Genomic DNA, 17100 nt, shown 5'->3' on the forward strand with positions numbered 1-17100 from the left:
GGAATAGGCTAATATACCTTAGTGCGAGCTTAGGCCTTGTTTTACTATCGGGTAATAGGTGCTTACAAATACGGAGGTTCTTAGTGCTTAATATAACTATATAGACCCCGTAGTGGTTCGGTTTCTAAACTACCAAACGTATATAGTTTGGTTTCTTAGCGGCGAACTAGCTCCCTAGTTCCGGTTTAGTTTTTTCGAACTATATAGATTCCTAGTTTAAACTAGAGACTGTATTAGTTTTACTATAAGGACACTCTTATTCGACTACCGGCTACGATTGCCGGCTATAATAGTAACTCTGTTACATTTACTACGCTCTTTTACCGTTGCTAGGGCGTAGTTGCCGTTACTAGGGCGTAGTTGCCGTTGCTAGGGCGTAGTTTTGCTATAAGGACACTCTTGTTCGACTATCGGCTACGATTGCTAGCTATAATAGTTACTAGGTTGTATTTACTACGCTTTATTACCGTTGCTAGGGCGTAGTTGCCGTTGCTAGGGCGTAGTTACCGTTGCTAGGGCGTAGTTGCTATTACCGGGGCGTAGTTACCGTAGTTACGAAAGCTTACCTATATAACGTTACGTAAGCGGCAATAATTAGGGCTTCGCGATATTCTTATACTTTCAACTTCTTCCTCTATACCTATACCGATAATAACTACTATACGCTACGCCCCCGCCCCTTTCCCTTATAATAGTAAGAGAGAAGTGCGCCGCGCGCTAAATAGAAAATAGAACTAAAGACCGCGAGTTTGTTTTACCTAAGCGTCTAACTAAAAAGTATAAGACTAAAGAGGAGTACTCTACGAAGAAGAATTCCGTACGAGACCGCGAGAGAAAGGAGAAGATAGATAAGGATAAAAGAGCTAAAGATAAGAGAAGAAAGGCGCGAAATAAGGCATTCTATCGATAGCTAGCGCCTATAGAAAAAAGTAAAGGTTAGAATAAGAAGATAACCTAAAAGAAGGCTAAAAGGAGGAAAGAATTGCGGCTAGTTTTCGAGCGTAAAGTTCTAGTAGCGTAAGTTAATCTAGCTAGCGGCCGTAGCTAGTAGCTATAGCCGGCAGCTATAGCCGGTAGCTATAGCCGGCATATTTTTCTTTAATACGTTAACTAATAGTATTTAGACCTATAGCCGCTACCTCTATCGATACGACCGATAGTAACGGAGATATTTAGATAACCGAGAACAATAATACTAGAGTTTAGGATACCGCGATAGAGCTTAATACTACGAATAAAGGAACTAAAAAAAGCGAGGAGATACTATACGTCGATCTAGTAATAGGTACAGTCTTAGGGCCTAACGCTATAGACGATAAGCGCTAAGAGTAGATCGAGTATAGTTAAAGAGACGAGATACTAGTAAAGGGCTAAGGTATAAGTCCTATTAATCTAGAAAATTATAGTTAAAGCTACTACGAAAAGCTAGCAAGGATTAGAATCGAGACTAGTCGTCTTTATATCCTCGATATAGAGTAGAAGTTTCTTTATTAGTATTAGAGCGAAGCCTTTACGTCTATAAAGGTAAAGTAGCTTACGATTAATGCGATTAGGGCTAGGTATCTAGGGACGGCAGAAGTGTTACTATAGGAGGAAGGGGTATAGGTAATTATTCTATACTCGGTATATATAGCCGGCGTTCGTAGCCGGTAGATACTAATAGTTAAATAGAAAGCGTTTCTCGAAGGCAGAGTACTACTGCTATATAAAATCTTTACTAAGGCAGAGAGGGCTTATATCCGGAATCTAAGCTACTAGTAGGATAGGTTAGCGTTAGAATTCTCTAAATCTCTATATAAGCCTCCGAAGGATTACCTATTTTAGCGATACGGCTTTATCTCGACTACTCCGTAGGTACCTGAAGAAGCTCGAGCGCTCTTTAAGGTCTTTACTAAGAAGCGGAAGGAGTTCGAGGATTAGGATTAGTTAATAGAGCTATTAGTTAGTCTTAGGTTTCGTAGTTAGACTCGGCCTAAGTATTTGCTTATCGAGTGTCTTATACCGAAAGAGGATAGATTAAGACTAAAAACGAGCTTAGATTCGTTAGGTATAGTAGCTCGGTTCCGTTAGTAGGAGAGAGCCGCCGTATAGAAGGCAAAATTCAGGTAGTTAGGGTAGCTAGGAAAGAAATTCTAGTAGTTAGGCTAGCTAGGGTAGCTAGGAAAAAAAATCTAGTAGTTAGGTAGCTAGGAAATAAAAAAAAAGGTAGCTAGCTATTTACTACCTAGCTATTCCTAACGATACGATACTATAAAAGAAAGGGTGTTTCCCTATAGCTACTAGTATATATCTACTACTCCTAAGTCCTTACCTTACTATACGAAACCTTAAAACATACCGACCGATATTGTATATATACTAGGCGCTATACTAGGAAGGGTAACAACGAGACGATAGTCGAAACAGTCTAGTATACGAGCGAGATTGCGATAACGTCGAGAGGAGGTCGTATACTTACCTTCGAGCCTATCGAGTCCTAGACGACGATTAGGGCTAGATTCATCCTCTCCGAATCCTAGTAGTAGGAATTTATTATAGGGTACTACTACCTAGTCCTTACCTTTACGGAGTCTAAGTAGAAGGTTATTCGGAGATATAAGAATATCGAGTATTAACCCGGAAATCTTCGAAAAGGCTAGCTAGGCGTATCTTTAGAAACCCGAGTATATAGAGCAGTTTAATTAATAGGTCTATAAGATATAGTTCCCTTTATACTTACGTTTAAAGGAGTGTAAACTCCGGAAGTACTCGATACGATAGGGGAGTAAGGAGCGAACGGATATATTCTAGAAGTTCTTTATAGAGGGGGCATTATACCGTTATACGACTTCTCGACTTAAAGGTTAACTAGTAATTGTCTACAACTTCTACGGTTTAATCTTGAAATACCCGAAACTAGGGGATAGGAACTTATCGCCTATAAACTATCTCTATTCTAAACGGTATCGGGAATCTTAAGGAGAGAGGAGAGTTAATATAAATATAGCGTTCTAGAAAGAGGTACGTCTTCTAAAATACCGGCTATAGCTACCGGCTATAGCTGCCGGCTATAGCTACCGGCTATAGCTACCGGCTATAGCTACTAGCTATAGATTCCGGCTATAGATTCCGGCTATAGATTCCGGCTACTTGAATTAACCGTAGAGGTCTAGCTAATTATTATAGGCTACGCTTAAGGAAGCTCTAGGATTAAAGGCTACCGATTTCTCTCCCGAAGACTTTAAGCAACTAGCAAACGAAATGCTAGCTACAAACGGTCTTCCGGAAGACTTTTATAAAAGGGAGTCTATATAGAAGATATATCTATATCTTATAAACTACCCTCCCCTATTTCTCGGCGCGATAACCTAGCGTATTATATTCGAAAAGAATAAAGAGGCTACGTTAGACGATATTCGGGAGATCCTCCGTAATACTCGCCGAGTAGCTATTACTATCGATAGCTAGTTAAGCCGGACTATAAGAGCCTCCTTCCTCTCGATTATACTATACTTTATTAATTCGGATTAGAAACTCTAGGAACTTATAATCGGATTCCCTAAAATTCTAGGTTCCTATACTAGTAAGGATATAGCGAAGCTTGTCTATACGGTAATAGATAGGGTTAGCGTAATAACGAAACTAATCTCGATTACTACGGATAACGCTAGTAATAATCGAATATTGTATAAGGCGTTATATATACAATTTACTCGCATATATCTTTAAAATTACTAATTATATCGATAGGGTCGAGTATATAGAAGAGATTATAAGGTCTATAATCTAGCTTAATCTTCCGAATATTAAGCTCGCTACGATTCCGGATACGTACGATAATACGTACGACGATAACGATAAAGAGGAGCCTAGTAATAGCCCTAGCCCTATTAAATCGGAGCCGACGTCGTTACTAGTTATATCCTTATAGAAGTTTCCCTACCTCGCTTATATAGTTCGAATCGCGATCCGAGCCCTCTTTAAAACGCTTAAAAATTGCACTATTAAACGACGACTAATAGAAGATCCTAGATAAGGATAAAGCAAAGTCGAAAGTCGAGAAACTCGTTATAGTAATAAGATAGGATAAGGTAGAGAGCCTCGCTCTCGTTTTATATAAGGTATAACTTTTGTCCGTAGCCGGCACCTATAGCCGGCAACCTAGTATAGTTCTAACTCTTTTTCTCTAGCTTCGTCGTCTAGCAATATATACGAACTCGAGCTTATAGAGATATAACCGATTCGAGGCTATTTAAAAGAACCTAATCGAGCGCCCTAAAACCGATACCTAGAATATCGTATAGAATAAGCGATAGCAAAAGCGGCCTCCTTAGTACCTACTCCGTTTTACCTAAGACGTTAAGACCCGGTTCGATTCGACTTTCTATATAGTTATAAGGGGATATACTTTACGGACCGCTCTCGAGATCTATTAGAGTTCCGAGGGTATTAAGTAGCTCGGCCTTACCGCCGCCGAATAGCGCTAAGTAGAGTATCTCGTTAATATTAGTAAGCATTACGCGAAGGTTACTACTACGATTAGAAGAACCCGAGGACCGACGATCTACCTTATCTTTATATACTATAACTAGCTCTTTAACGAGCTCGAGGAAACCGTAGCTAAGCTAGCTAAGAAGAGCGTTCTCTAGAAAGTAGCTATAACGAAAGCTATAGACAGCTCCTATACTAAGTTGTATAAATATTATAGTACTACCTTTAAGTCGTTCGGGGATATCTATAGCGTTACGTACTTACTTAACCTAGTAGAAAAGGATATATACTAGTAGAGGCCGGAATAGAAGGTAGACGAGGTATAGCCGAAGCATTACTAGACTATTCTAGAAAAGATATTCTACGAGCGTCGGAAAGAAACTAGTCTAAATACAGCTCTTATAAAGAAAAAGAAGGTTTAGAGGGCTCCGATATTATACCTATTTTATAGGTAGGAAGTAGAGGTAGAAGAGGAAGCAACTACTAAAGGGAATAAAGAAGAGTTCGATCTCTATCGGCGCGCGAGTAAGTATAAACCCGTAGGCTTAGAAAGAGGGCTAATAATCTCTAGATCTTACCGGTCTTCTAGACGAATTCGGAGACGATATTCTCGCTATATAGTAGCGGTTAGAGCCTAAGTTTCTAACGATAGCGTCGGTCGCTCGGGACGTCCTCGCTATTCCGAGCGTAGGTATAGGCTATAAAAGGTCTTTTAGTATCGCTCGTTACTAGGGCCGCTTTAATCGAATATACTCGCCTACTACCTTCGAATCTATTATAGTATTCCGATACTATCTCCTCTACTAGAATCGCTAAGGTAGGTTATTAAAGATTATACTAAAGGAGTTAATTGAGGAATTAGAAAACCTTAAGATCGAAGAAACCTAAAAGCGCGAAGAGAATACGAAATTTAGTCTAAGCGAAACCCTAATTAGCGATAACGAAGAGGAGGAGGTCGGAGGTAGAAGGCGATACCGGGTCGAGAAGCGGAAACGTATATAGGCTTAGAGTAGCTTTAAGGAGACGAAGCGTTTACGTATAAGGTAATATAGCCGGCGTATATAGCCGGTATATATCCGAAATATGTTTCGAATTCCTAGGACCTAAATAGACTAGTTGCTATAGTAACCGACCCCGCTTACCTACAGACTATTTCTAATTCTCTATTCGCTCTTCCTCTTCTTCTTCCCTTTCCCTATATTCTTAAAGATAAATATACCTTAAGGATTCGGCTCTTCGGGCCTTCCTAAGCCGGCTACCTCCCCTTCCTTAAGCTACTATCCTTTATTCGAATCTAACGATAACCTACTAAGGCGGTTTAATAGAAGACTATTTATTCTAGAAGGTAAGAAGCATTAATATCTTCTTACGATTATATACTTATTAATTTTCTAGGTCCTACCGATATACCCTCGTCGCTTAAACGCGTAGATAAATATCTTTAGAGGCTAAAGGGTAAGGGTAAAGTAAGCTAAGTATAGGGAGACTATAGCGAGAACGAGATATCGGAAGAGTAAGGCTCTCCGTAATATATACGAAGGAAGGGGGTTCCTCGGAAAATAGTACTAAAAAATAAGAAGGCTTTAAGTAGATAGGAGAAGGCTAAAAAAAGTAGGCGGACGAAGACTATCGCGAAGAAAAGTTATCTTTCTATTAAAAAAAAGGGAATAAGGTAGGACTTAACGATAAAGAAGCGGCGCTTTAAACTAGGTACTATTGCCCTTCGCTAGATCCGGCTTTTCTAAAATAAAAGAGGGACCGAGCTTTTAATCCCTAAGACTCCCTTCTAGCGACTCGTCCGAGAAATTATATTAGATTTTCGGTCTAGTATACGATTTACGGCTAAGGCGATTAGTACTCTTTAGGAAGCTACGGAGGCATTTCTCGTAACTAAGCTTAAGCTTTTAAACCTCCTTACTATCTATACGAAGCGGGTTACTCTTTAAAATAAAGATATATAGCTTCTAGCTAAAATTCGGCGTCGGTTTATAGCGGATTAGTTAGAAATTGTATTTAGTCGTTAAATAAACCTAGGAGGAGGCCTATTTTCGTATTCTTTTACCGGCTATAGGTACCGGCTATATTTCTAATTTTATCTCCGCGCCGTCCCTAAATCTAAGATACGAAGTAGAAACCTAGCGCTCTATATTTACCCGGCTATTATAGAGACGAGCTATATTTAGATTAGTTTCTTCGTATATCGCGACCTAGCGGGTAGTAAGCGAAAGGGCGATAGAACGTTTATAATACGTCTCTATTTAGACCTAAAATATAAAGGTCCTAAGAAGCCCTAGTATCCTAACTATAAGGAGATTCTTTAGTATTAGCACTTTAATCCTCTATACTACGAGGCAGATAGTAAGCCTACGAGAGAGAAACTTTAACGAGAAATTCTCTATAATACGTAGCGCTATTATATAGCTATAGATACGTACTAAGTCCGGCAACTCGAAGAAGATTTAAGATAGCGACCGAGTAGGAGAATAATAGTATATTAGTAGAGTCGAGGTCTTATAAGCGAAGTATAAGATAATATAGGCTCTTAGTCGTATAGAGTAACGTACTATATAAATAACTAAGCGTACTACTCTTATTTACTTACGACCTATATCCTAGGATACTCTACTCGTACTTTTTATACTCTTTTCTAATACTTTACCTATAATCGCTCCGCGATAACCGAGTAAATATAAGCTATAGGATTTCCGCTCGGTACCTTAGCCTTCGAGATACGGCGGAGTTAATTCTCTATAATACGTAGCGCTATTATATAGCTATAGATACGTACTAAGTCCGGTAACTCGAAGAAGATTTGAGATAGCGACCGAGTAGGAGAATAATAGTATATTAGTAGAGTCGAGGTCTTATAAGTAAAGTACGAGATAATGTAGGCTCTTAGTCGTATAGAGTAACGTACTATATAAATAACTAGGCGTGCTACTCTTATTCACTTACGACCTATATCCTAGGATACTATTCTCGTACTTTTTATACTCTTTTCTAATACCTTACCTATAAGCGCTCCGCGACAACCGAGTAAATATAAGCTATAGGGTTTCCGCTCGGTACCTTAGCCTCCGAGATAGGGCGGAGTTGAATTTAGAGCGATAGCCGGCACTCGTAGCCGGTATATAGAGACGGTAGTAGGCCTTTTCCTACTAAATAACTAGCTTGTTTAGTATAGCCTACCTGATATTTCTTATATTTACTAGCAATAGGCCTAGGTTACTTATAAGATTACTATAGCTAGTAAAGGCATTACTAAAGAATATCTATACTATAGTAGGATACTATTATTACGCCGGCTATTTATTAAAAGGAGGCTTTCGCCTATTACTATACCGGCTATATATACCGGCTATATTTCAAAGTCTGCCGTACCTGCCTTTTTTAGCCGTACCTACCTTTTTTAGCCGTACCTACCTTCTTTCCTTACTCTAACGTTACTATAATATAGGCTTATACGAAGCTTACTCTATTACCTAGCGATACCGCGATACTATCTCTCTCGCTATATTTAACCTTCGTATCGATACCTATACCTCTACGCTCTATATCTACTACCTCCGTAATACCCTCGCTCCGCGCGCGCCTTCGTATACCTTCGTAACGCACTTTTTTCCTTAATTCGACGACTTTTATAATACCGAGTCTACTTAACTAAGTTACGACGCCTCGTAAGAAGGGACCTACTACTTCTATAGGTCGCAATAAGACCGGAAATAATAGAACGAGTATAGTATATTAACGTAAGAGGGCTGCTACTACTACCGCTAGCTCCGGTGCTAGAAAGGGCGTCGCGAGTAAGGCTCCGTATAAGACAATAGCGGGCAAGGCTCTATATAAGACGACAACTAGCGCTTCTACTACTAGAAGTAATCGTACGAAGCGTCGATAGCGCCTAAGAAGTAAGTCCTATTTATAGCCGGTAGCGTAGCCGGCAGCGTAGCCGGTAGCGTAGCCGGCATTCTTACTATCTTTTTACTAATCCTTCTTTAGCTATAGCCCTCCGTTAGATTCGGTAGTATTAGAAGAGTTTTAAGCTCCTAATCCGTAAAGCTCCTTTCCGACGACTTATTCGCGAAATTGCCTAGGTTTATAGAACGGACCTTCGCTTCTAAGCCTCCGCGATAGACGCCCTTTAAGAGGCTATAGAAGCCTACCTAGTTCGTATCTTCGAATATATATTTCTCTCCTACCTCTTTTCGGACTATACTAATACTATTTTAGCGGTTAACCTTATAGCTATCTACGCGAAGCGTATAACGATTATAGATAAGGATTTCAAAGTACTCGATTAGATTCTAAAAGGCTAGAATATCTATATTCGAGATAGTGCTAGATAGGATAGATATTCTAGTAGGAAGGATGTTCGTAGTATCGTCTATAAGCTTTTCTATATACGAAATAAGCCGCGGTTATACGGCGCTATATACCGCGCTCTAAATACTCTCTAAGTATATATATATAGTATAGTATACTTTATTAGCCGTACGGAATAGAAGTCTTTAAAAATCCTATTAGTACTAAGGAGTTAAAAGGCCGGCTACGCTACCGGCTACGCTGCCGGCTACGCTACTAGGTCTTATAAAGAACTAAAAGAAGATAGAAATTCTAGTTAATTTGTATTAGTTTAGATTTTTAGAAAAAGAAAACAAGGAAAAAAGGAAGAAGATTAAAGAACCTAATACTTATAGTTATAGGCATTATCCCTATTCTCTAGACTATATTATATACCTGCTTTCGCAACTCTACCTAATACTCCTACTAAATATCCTTATACTCTACCTACTAGAAATTCAACTAGGTACCTAGACCTATAGCTGCCTCTATATCTTTTACTATCTTCTATAGGTTAAAGGAATCCTCTATAGTAGCCTCTACTTCCTTATATAATACGAAGTTACTACCTACCCTATCCTTAATATCTACTAAATAACCTAGAGTTCTAAAGAACGAACTAGTATTCGGCCGTAGTATAGCGAGTAACTAGTAGAACGCCCTATAGAGCTGCCTTATAGCTGTTTCGTATATAGTACCGATATCGAGGGAGGAGCTATCTTAGTACTTAATATTAGAGTATAGTTTAGTAGGAAAGTGCTAGAACTTCTTATAGAGAGCTTCGACGGAAATCGATAAGTTCTGCCTAGATCTAGATAAAGACATTCTACTAAGCAGTTAGGGAATTAAACCGTAAACGAAAGGATAAAATTTATACCTAAGGAGTACAGTTTCCGAACTAAACTATAATGCCTTATATATATATATATATATGCTTTTGATTAGTTAGTGCCTTTAGCTAATTGTCTATAGATTTAAGGTTATATAAGTACCTTTATACAACTACGTAGCCTAAGTAGGATTCGAAAATTCTATAAGTACTAAGGACTAAAAATGCCGGCTACGCTGCCGGCTATACTACTAAGTCTTACAAAGGGCTTGCTTAAAGCTACGTATACATTCGTATACTTCTTAAAAACCGATAAATTATATAGTTCGAACTAGCTACTTATATAGTTGCTTAGCAAACCAACCTAAACTAAACTAGAGTTTCGGCTTAGTAAACTAAACTAAACCAACCCGAACCACTGCGGGGTCTATAACTATATCGCCTTACTTGAAGGTTATTAGGGTATAGTGTCTGTTATAATAGGCCTTCTAATAGGCCTAGGCCTTTGCTAGTTTGTTAGCTAACTTAGCGTAAATTTCCCGTATCTTTTAAACCCTCTTAATAGCCGCTAGTGTTTTAGGTACTTAACGCGCTTCCCTTTCCTTACGCTCGGCCTCGAGCGATAGGGGGTCTTATAGCATAGCAGCGTTCTAGCCTATTATAGCTATATAGGGTGAAACCTTTGTTAATAAGTGCACGCTATTATTATATACGAATTCTATAGGCTATAAGAGATTAACCTAATCTTCTAGGTTCTCGTTAATGTAGCTACGCAGGTACTACTATAGGGTAGCATTCTGCCTCTCTATCTAACTATCTGTTTATAGGTAGAATACTATAGACAGGCGATACTTAAGTCTCAGCTATAGGCAAATCTCACTCTAATAGTAAGATATAAATATTATGCCTCTATTAGAGACTATCCCCTTAGGGGTTCCCTAATAGCTATAGAAGATATTGTTCTATAGTGACTTAGCTAGGTTAAGAGCTATCTAATCCTTCCGAGTAGGGATATAACGAGCGCCCTTAGTAAACTAGTCTACGACAACTAGGATAGCATTATACATATCCTTGCTACCCCTACGCTTAGCAGGCGGAAGGCCTATAATAAAATCTATTATAAGCTTAGCAAATAGCTTCTTTAGAACAGGGAGTAAAGACAACTCGCTAAATAGTAAGTGCTTTAGTGCTTTAACTCGTTAATATACGGCATACGTATTTACGTAGTCCTTTATATCCCGCTTACTATTTAGCTAGTAGTATGTACGCGATAGTAGCTCGTACGACCTCTCTATGCTATAGTAACCGGCGAGCTTACTATTATAGTGCCTCTTTAAAAGCTCTTGTCTAATCGATTGTTTAGCGGGGACATAGTATCTACCCTTAAACTTTAAGTAACCTTTGTCGTCGATCGACTAATTATTATTACTCTTGCTAGATCGAGTCGCCCGTCTACTTACAAGCCTATTAATACGCTCGACAGCAAAGGCGTCCCTCTACTAAGTACGCAATAGCTTATCTATAAACGATTAACTATCCCTATTTATAAGGTCATTTAATAGCATCCTCGCCGTTAAACAAGGTACGTATTATATACATCTAATAGCACTAGCAGCCGGATTAACTACAACCTCTTCTATAGTGCTATCGCTATAGATAGTAATATCTTTAATCGAGTCGTTATAGCTCGAGCGATCTACGTCCTTTCTTTTAACGTATACTAGAAGAACGACAACTCCGCTATAGTATTTGTTACCGCCGCGGGGTCTAGAAGTCCGCTTATCCTACGCTTACTTATTAACGATACGGGCTATAGCAATCTTATGCTATAGGGTTAGAAACAAAGAATTAATATGTTAGGTCTCGCTATCGTAATTAGGTCGCCTCGATAGGCTATCGGTAGGGTTACTTACGCCTAGCCGGTATAATATATTAAAATTAAACCCGGCGAGGTAGACGGCCTATCTAGCCTGTCGACCTATAACCCTAGTAACCTTAGTAATGCTACGGAGGTTGTTATAGTCTATATAGACCTAAATTGTGTACTAAGCACTATTAAGATAGTAGCGCTAATGCTTAAAGGCTCCTACGATTGCTAAGAGCTCTTGCTCGTAGGTCTCGTATCGACGCTCTATATCGATTATCTTCCGTAAAAAGAAGGCAATCGGGTGCTAATAGGTGTTATTAGCCTATTGTAATATAATAGCTAATATAGCGAACTGTAAAGCGTTAGTCTTAATTCGGATCTGCTTACTTAGTACGAAATAGTGTAATAAGGGGACTTTAGTAAATCGTTTCTTTAGACCGTTAAAAGCGGCTTGTGTCTTGTTAGTCTATCTAAACTCTCTAGATAGATTAGCCTTAGTTTTAGTAAGCTTAGTTAATAGCATTACATGCCTCGAATAGCCCTTAATAAAACGGCGGTAGAAATTAGCGAATCCGAGGAACGATTAAAGCTCCTTAATAAACGTAGGAATAGGCTATTTAGTAATTGTTTTAATCCGATTAGGATTAGCCTTAATACTATTAGTTAATACGATAAAGCTAAGGAAGGCTACCTCCTTAGCAGTAAAGGTGCACTTAGAAGGCTTATAATATAGTCTATAGGCTTGTAGGCGGTCGAGGACCTTACGTACTATAGCCTAGTGCTCTATAATATTAGGTAAATAGATATAAACTAGGATATTATCTAGGTAAACTATATAGAGGTAGTCCAATAGGCCTAACAGGGCCCGATTAATATAGGACTAGAATGTTGCAAGGGTATTAGCTAAGCCGAATAGTATAACTAAGTACTTAAAATAGCTATAGCGAGTACAGAAGGCTGTTTTCTATTCGTCGCCCTTACGAATACGGATGCGGTAGTAGGCATCCTTAATGTCTAGCGTAGTATAAAAGCAGGCGCTAGAAAGGCGATCGAGGGTCTTATTAATAAGCGGAAGTAGATAGCGGTCCTTAATAGTAATAGCGTTAAGCCTACGGTAATTAACACATAGACGCAGGCTACTATCCTTCTTTAGTACAAACAGGATAGGTGCACTAGCAGGGCTATTGCTGTACTAAATTCGACTATTAGCTAGGTTTTTATCTAAGTACTTACGTAGTATAGCAAGCTCGCGTTTACTAAGGTTATAGAGGGGCCCGAAAGGAACCTCCTTACCCTATATAATATCGATCTTATAGTCCGTCTCTTTAAATATAGGCAATATCGATACTAGGTAGTGTTTAAACACATTAATATAGGTCTCGCGAATAGGCTAGGGGATACGAGCGAGTTAATTAGAGTCTATACTATCGGGGGGCATAGGTTTATCGTTATCTCTACTAAGAAGATTAGCTATCGGATTAGCTAAAGCAGGTGTTAGGTTGTAAGAAGGGTTATGTTAGTAGGTAGATAGGGTAGTAGTAAATTAGTGTAGTATTCGATAGAGATCTAAAAGGAGAGGGAGGAAGGCAGGCTAGTTAGCCTATCGCTAAGCGCTAAGCCCTGCCTAAGGCACTAAGACTCTAGCTTTACTCGGCCTAGTTATATACTAATTACGTATAACCTCTTTAGTCCTAATACACGCTTCCCTTCTAAAGGCCGCGCCCTCGTAGCCTGTCTATATTACAACCTAATCTCCGTTACCGCTAACTTAGCAGACTAACTAAGCTGTTTAGCCGCGCTAAATTAAATACTTAACTACCTAATTATATAACTATATCAAACCTTACCTCCGATAATGTCTAACTTCTAACTGCGCTATTACTACTACTATAGTAACAATAAGGGGTTATATAGCTATATGAATTAAAGGCTAGTAACTAATTATAATACGAGCGTAATAGACCCCGCAGTGGTTCGGGTTGGTTTAGTTTGGTTTGCTAAGCCGAAACTCTAGTTTGGTTTAGGTTAGTTTGCTAAGCAACTATATAAGTAGCTAGTTCGAACTATATAATTTATCGGTTTTTAAGAAGTGTACGAATGTATACGTAGCTTCAAGCAAGCCCTTTATAAGACTTAGCAGTATAGCCGGCAGCGTAGCCGGCATTTTTAGTCCTTAGTACTTATAGAATTTTCGAATCCTACTTAGGCTACGTAGTTATATAAAGGTACTTATATAACCTTAAATCTATAGACAATTAGCTAAGGGCACTAACTAATTAAAAGCATATATATATATATATAAGGTATTATAGTTTAGTTCGGAAACTGTACTCCTTAGGTATAAATTTCATCCTTTCGTTTACGGTTTAATTCCCTAACTGCTTAGTAGAATGTCTTTATCTAGATCTAGGTAGAACTTATCGATTTCCGTCGAAGCTCTCCGTAAGAAGTTCTAGTACTTTCCTACTAAACTATACTCTAATATTAAGTACTAGGATAGCTCCTCCCTCGATATCGGTACTATATACGAAATAGCTATAAGGTAGCTCTATAGGGCGTTCTACTAGTTACTCGCTATACTACGGCCGAATGCTAGTTCGTTCTTTAGAACTCTAGGTTATTTAGTAGATATTAAGGATAGGGTAGGTAGTAACTTCGTATTATATAAGGAAGTAGAGGCTACTATAGAGGAGTCCTTTAACCTATAGAAGATAGTAAAAGATATAGAGGCAGCTATAGGTCTAGGTACCTAGTTGAATTTCTAGTAGGTAGAGTATAAGGATATTTAGTAGGAGTATTAGGTAGAGTTGCGAAAGCAGATATATAATATAGTCTAGAGAATAGGGATAATGCCTATAACTATAAGTATTAGGTTCTTTAATCTTCTTCCTTTTTTCCTTGTTTTCTTTTTCTAAAAATCTAAACTAATACAAATTAACTAGAATATCTATCTTCTTTTAGTTCTTTATAAGACCTAGTAGCGTAGCCGGTAGCGTAGCCGGTAGCGTAGCCGGCCTTTTAACTCCTTAGTACTAACGGGATTTTCGAAGACTTCTATTCCGTATAGCTAATAAAGTATACTATACTATATATATATGCTTAGAGAGTATTTAGAGCGCGGTATATAGCGCCGTATAACCGCGGCTTATTTCGTATATAGAAAAGCTTATAGACGATACTACGAATATCCTTCCTACTAGAATATCTATCCTACCTAGTACTATCTTAAATATAGACATTCTAGCCTTTTAGAATCTAATCGAGTACTTTAAAATCCTTATCTATAATCGTTATACGCTTCGCGTAGATAGCTATAAGGTTAACCGCTAAAATAGTATTAGTATAGTCCGAAAAGAGGTAGGAGAGAAATATATATTCGAAGATACGAACTAGATAGGCTTCTATAGCCTCTTAAAGGGCGTCTATCGCGGAGGCTTAGAAGCGAAGGTCCGTTCTATAAACCTAGGCAATTTCGCGAATAAGTCGTCGGAAAGGAGCTTTACGGATTAGGAGCTTAGAACTCTTCTAATACTACCGAATCTAACGGAGGGCTACGGCTAAAGAAGGATTAGTAAAAAGATAGTAAGAATGCCGGCTACGCTACCGGCTACGCTACCGGCTACGCTACCGGCTATAAATAGGACTTACTTCCTAGGCGCTATCGACGCTTCGTACGATTGCTACTAGTAGTAGAAGCGCTAGTTATCGTCTTACGTAGAGCCTTGCCCGCCGTTGTCTTACGCGGAGCCTTACTCGCGACGCCCTTTCTAGTACCGGAGCTAGCGGTAGTAGTAGCAGCCCTCTTACGTTAATATACTATACTCGTTCTATTATTTCCGGTCTTATTACGACCCGTAGAAGCAGTAGGTCCCTTCTTACGAAGCGTCGTAACTTAGTTAAGTAGACTCGGTATTATAAAAGTCGTCGAATTAAGGAAAAAAGTGTATTACGAAGGTATACGAAGGCGCGCGCGGAGCGAGGGTATTACGGAGGTAATAGATATAGAGCGTAGAGGTATAGGTATCGATACGAAGGTTAAATATAGCGAGAGAGGTAGTATCGCGGTATCGCTAGGCAATAGAGTAAGCTTCGCGTAAGCCTATATTATAGTAACGTTAGAGTAAAGAAAGAAGGTAGGTACGGCTAAAAAAGGCAGGTACGGCTAAAAAAGGTAGGTACGGTAGACTTTGAAATATAGGTAGTATATATAGCCGGTATAGTAATAGGCGAAAGCCTCCTTTTAATAAATAGCCGGCGTAATAATAGTATCCTACTATAGTATAGATATTCTTTAGTAATGCCTTTACTAGCTATAGTAATCTTATAAGTAACCTAGGCCTATTACTAGTAAATATAAGAAATATTAGGTAGGCTATACTAAATAAGCTAGTTATTTAGCAAGAAAAGGCCTACTACCGTCTCTATATACCGGCTACGAGTGCCGGCTATCGCTCTAAATTCAACTCCGCCCTATCTCGGAGGCTAAGGTATCGAGCGGAAACCCTATAGCTTATATTTACTCGGTTATCGCGGAGCGCTTATAGGTAAAGTATTAGAAAAGAGTATAAAAAGTACGAGAATAGTATCCTAGGATATAGGTCGTAAGTGAATAAGAGTAGCACGCCTAGTTATTTATATAGTACGTTACTCTATACGACTAAGAGCCTATATTATCTCGTACTTTACTTATAAGACCTCGACTCTACTAATATACTATTATTCTCCTACTCGGTCGCTATCTCAAATCTTCTTCGAGTTACCGGACTTAGTACGTATCTATAGCTATATAATAGCGCTACGTATTATAGAGAATTAACTCCGCCGTATCTCGAAGGCTAAGGTACCGAGCGGAAATCCTATAGCTTATATTTACTCGGTTATCGCGGAGCGATTATAGGTAAAGTATTAGAAAAGAGTATAAAAAGTACGAGTAGAGTATCCTAGGATATAGGTCGTAAGTAAATAAGAGTAGTACGCCTAGTTATTTATATAGTACGTTACTCTATACGACTAAGAGCCTATATTATCTTATACTTCGCTTATAAGACCTCGACTCTACTAATATACTATTATTCTCCTACTCGGTCGCTATCTTAAATCTTCTTCGAGTTGCCGGACTTAGTACGTATCTATAGCTATATAATAGCGCTACGTATTATAGAGAATTTCTCGTTAAAGTTTCTCTCTCGTAGGCTTACTATCTACCTCGTAGTATAGAGGATCAAAGTACTAATGCTAAAGAATCTCCTTATAGTTAGGATACTAGGGCTCCTTAGGACCTTTGTATTTTAGGTCTAAATAGAGACGTATTATAAACGTTCTATCGCCCTTTCGCTTACTACCCGCTAGGTCGCGATATACGAAGAAACTAATCTAAATATAGCTTATCTCTGTAATAGCCGGGTAAATATAGAGCGCTAGGTTTCTACTTCGTACCTTAGATTTAGGGACGGCGCGGAGATAAAATTAGAAATATAGCCGGTACCTATAGCCGGTAAAAGGATGCGAAAATAGGCCTCCTCCTAGATTAATCTAACGACTAAATACAATTTCTAACTAATCCGCTATAAACCGACGCCGAATTTTAGCTAAA

Source organism: Pseudocercospora fijiensis (genome assembly GCF_000340215.1).
Source record: "Pseudocercospora fijiensis CIRAD86 unplaced genomic scaffold MYCFIscaffold_7, whole genome shotgun sequence".
Classification (NCBI taxonomy): domain Eukaryota; kingdom Fungi; phylum Ascomycota; class Dothideomycetes; order Mycosphaerellales; family Mycosphaerellaceae; genus Pseudocercospora; species Pseudocercospora fijiensis.